Source organism: Pimephales promelas, unplaced genomic scaffold (assembly GCF_988280905.1).
Source record: "Pimephales promelas unplaced genomic scaffold, fPimPro1.hap1.1 HAP1_SCAFFOLD_72, whole genome shotgun sequence".
NCBI classification, from domain to species: domain Eukaryota; kingdom Metazoa; phylum Chordata; class Actinopteri; order Cypriniformes; family Leuciscidae; genus Pimephales; species Pimephales promelas.
In genome coordinates, this window is record NW_028297307.1 from 10,001 (window position 1) to 12,500 (window position 2,500).

The 2,500-nt window shown below is 47.2% G+C and overlaps 13 non-coding genes across 13 annotated transcripts in view; all 13 read right to left on the minus strand.

Annotated features, from left to right (window-relative positions):
• LOC148960891 (5S ribosomal RNA) overlaps window positions 1–53 on the minus strand; it is a 119-nt gene extending 66 nt beyond the window's left edge. Inside the window, exon 1 of the ribosomal RNA XR_016154879.1 lies at window positions 1–53. This exon is cut by the window's left edge and continues 66 nt beyond it. This is a non-coding gene — a ribosomal RNA (5S ribosomal RNA).
• A 63-nt stretch (window positions 54–116) lies between these two features.
• LOC148960892 (5S ribosomal RNA) lies at window positions 117–235 on the minus strand. Its single transcript, XR_016154792.1, has one exon. It is a non-coding gene; the product is annotated as a 5S ribosomal RNA (ribosomal RNA).
• A 63-nt stretch (window positions 236–298) lies between these two features.
• Window positions 299–417, minus strand: LOC148960893 (5S ribosomal RNA). Its single transcript, XR_016154850.1, has one exon. It is a non-coding gene; the product is annotated as a 5S ribosomal RNA (ribosomal RNA).
• Window positions 418–480: 63 nt separating this feature from the next.
• LOC148960894 (5S ribosomal RNA) lies at window positions 481–599 on the minus strand. The gene has a single exon (XR_016154881.1). It is a non-coding gene; the product is annotated as a 5S ribosomal RNA (ribosomal RNA).
• A 172-nt stretch (window positions 600–771) lies between these two features.
• Window positions 772–890, minus strand: LOC148960895 (5S ribosomal RNA). The gene has a single exon (XR_016154882.1). It is a non-coding gene; the product is annotated as a 5S ribosomal RNA (ribosomal RNA).
• Window positions 891–953: 63 nt separating this feature from the next.
• On the minus strand, window positions 954–1,072 carry LOC148960896 (5S ribosomal RNA). The gene has a single exon (XR_016154883.1). It is a non-coding gene; the product is annotated as a 5S ribosomal RNA (ribosomal RNA).
• Window positions 1,073–1,135: 63 nt separating this feature from the next.
• On the minus strand, window positions 1,136–1,254 carry LOC148960897 (5S ribosomal RNA). Its single transcript, XR_016154885.1, has one exon. It is a non-coding gene; the product is annotated as a 5S ribosomal RNA (ribosomal RNA).
• A 63-nt stretch (window positions 1,255–1,317) lies between these two features.
• Window positions 1,318–1,436, minus strand: LOC148960898 (5S ribosomal RNA). Its single transcript, XR_016154886.1, has one exon. It is a non-coding gene; the product is annotated as a 5S ribosomal RNA (ribosomal RNA).
• A 63-nt stretch (window positions 1,437–1,499) lies between these two features.
• On the minus strand, window positions 1,500–1,618 carry LOC148960899 (5S ribosomal RNA). The gene has a single exon (XR_016154887.1). It is a non-coding gene; the product is annotated as a 5S ribosomal RNA (ribosomal RNA).
• Window positions 1,619–1,681: 63 nt separating this feature from the next.
• Window positions 1,682–1,800, minus strand: LOC148960900 (5S ribosomal RNA). The gene has a single exon (XR_016154888.1). It is a non-coding gene; the product is annotated as a 5S ribosomal RNA (ribosomal RNA).
• Window positions 1,801–1,972: 172 nt separating this feature from the next.
• LOC148960901 (5S ribosomal RNA) lies at window positions 1,973–2,091 on the minus strand. Its single transcript, XR_016154889.1, has one exon. It is a non-coding gene; the product is annotated as a 5S ribosomal RNA (ribosomal RNA).
• Window positions 2,092–2,154: 63 nt separating this feature from the next.
• LOC148960902 (5S ribosomal RNA) lies at window positions 2,155–2,273 on the minus strand. The gene has a single exon (XR_016154475.1). It is a non-coding gene; the product is annotated as a 5S ribosomal RNA (ribosomal RNA).
• Window positions 2,274–2,336: 63 nt separating this feature from the next.
• Window positions 2,337–2,455, minus strand: LOC148960903 (5S ribosomal RNA). The gene has a single exon (XR_016154476.1). It is a non-coding gene; the product is annotated as a 5S ribosomal RNA (ribosomal RNA).
• Window positions 2,456–2,500: the final 45 nt, after the last annotated feature.

A 2,500-nucleotide genomic window follows, 5' to 3' on the forward strand; every position in this document is an offset into this window, starting at 1 on the left:
AGCTTCCGAGATCAGACGAGTTCGGGCGTTCTCAAGGTGGTATGGCCGTAAGCGAAATCTGCTGCCAAAATTGGGCTATTTGAATGGTTAGAACATTAGGGTAGTAAACTACATAAAGCTTACAGCACCTGGTATTCCCAGGCGGTCTCCCAACCAAGTACTAACCAGGCCCGACCCTGCTTAGCTTCCGAGATCAGACGAGTTCGGGCGTTCTCAAGGTGGTATGGCCGTAAGCGAAATCTGCTGCCAAAATTGGGCTATTTGAATGGTTAGAACATTAGGGTAGTAAACTACATAAAGCTTACAGCACCTGGTATTCCCAGGCGGTCTCCCATCCAAGTACTAACCAGGCCCGACCCTGCTTAGCTTCCGCGATCAGACGAGTTCGGGCGTTCTCAAGGTGGTATGGCCGTAAGCGAAATCTGCTGCCAAAATTGGGCTATTTGAATGGTTAGAACATTAGGGTAGTAAACTACATAAAGCTTACAGCACCTGGTATTCCCAGGCGGTCTCCCATCCAAGTACTAACCAGGCCCGACCCTGCTTAGCTTCCGAGATCAGACGAGTTCGGGCGTTCTCAAGGTGGTATGGCCGTAAGCGAAATCTGCTGCCAAAATTGGGCTATTTGAAGAAGAAAAAAAAGAGACTCTTTCAGGCTTTCTGAAGAAACTGAGAGACTATTTCAGGAATTTTGAGGGGAAAAAAGACAATTTAGGATTTTTGAAACATTTCATTGACTCTTTTTTTTTTTTTTTTTTTTTTAAACAATAAAGCTTACAGCACCTGGTATTCCCAGGCGGTCTCCCATCCAAGTACTAACCAGGCCCGACCCTGCTTAGCTTCCGAGATCAGACGAGTTCGGGCGTTCTCAAGGTGGTATGGCCGTAAGCGAAATCTGCAGCCAAAATTGGGCTATTTGAATGGTTAGAACATTAGGGTTGTAAACTACATAAAGCTTACAGCACCTGGTATTCCCAGGCGGTCTCCCATCCAAGTACTAACCAGGCCCGACCCTGCTTAGCTTCCGAGATCAGACGAGTTCGGGCGTTCTCAAGGTGGTATGGCCGTAAGCGAAATCTGCTGCCAAAATTGGGCTATTTGAATGGTTAGAACATTAGGGTAGTAAACTACATAAAGCTTACAGCACCTGGTATTCCCAGGCGGTCTCCCATCCAAGTACTAACCAGGCCCGACCCTGCTTAGCTTCCGAGATCAGACGAGTTCGGGCGTTCTCAAGGTGGTATGGCCGTAAGCGAAATCTGCTGCCAAAATTGGGCTATTTGAATGGTTAGAACATTAGGGTAGTAAACTACATAAAGCTTACAGCACCTGGTATTCCCAGGCGGTCTCCCATCCAAGTACTAACCAGGCCCGACCCTGCTTAGCTTCCGAGATCAGACGAGTTCGGGCGTTCTCAAGGTGGTATGGCCGTAAGCGAAATCTGCTGCCAAAATTGGGCTATTTGAATGGTTAGAACATTAGGGTAGTAAACTACATAAAGCTTACAGCACCTGGTATTCCCAGGCGGTCTCCCATCCAAGTACTAACCAGGCCCGACCCTGCTTAGCTTCCGAGATCAGACGAGTTCGGGCGTTCTCAAGGTGGTATGGCCGTAAGCGAAATCTGCTGCCAAAATTGGGCTATTTGAATGGTTAGAACATTAGGGTAGTAAACTACATAAAGCTTACAGCACCTGGTATTCCCAGGCGGTCTCCCATCCAAGTACTAACCAGGCCCGACCCTGCTTAGCTTCCGAGATCAGACGAGTTCGGGCGTTCTCAAGGTGGTATGGCCGTAAGCGAAATCTGCTGCCAAAATTGGGCTATTTGAAGAAGAAAAAAAAGAGACTCTTTCAGGCTTTCTGAAGAAACTGAGAGACTATTTCAGGAATTTTGAGGGGAAAAAAGACAATTTAGGATTTTTGAAACATTTCATTGACTCTTTTTTTTTTTTTTTTTTTTTTAAACAATAAAGCTTACAGCACCTGGTATTCCCAGGCGGTCTCCCATCCAAGTACTAACCAGGCCCGACCCTGCTTAGCTTCCGAGATCAGACGAGTTCGGGCGTTCTCAAGGTGGTATGGCCGTAAGCGAAATCTGTTGCCAAAATTGGGCTATTTGAATGGTTAGAACATTAGGGTAGTAAACTACATAAAGCTTACAGCACCTGGTATTCCCAGGCGGTCTCCCATCCAAGTACTAACCAGGCCCGACCCTGCTTAGCTTCCGAGATCAGACGAGTTCGGGCGTTCTCAAGGTGGTATGGCCGTAAGCGAAATCTGCTGCCAAAATTGGGCTATTTGAATGGTTAGAACATTAGGGTAGTAAACTACATAAAGCTTACAGCACCTGGTATTCCCAGGCGGTCTCCCATCCAAGTACTAACCAGGCCCGACCCTGCTTAGCTTCCGAGATCAGACGAGTTCGGGCGTTCTCAAGGTGGTATGGCCGTAAGCGAAATCTGCTGCCAAAATTGGGCTATTTGAATGGTTAGAACATTA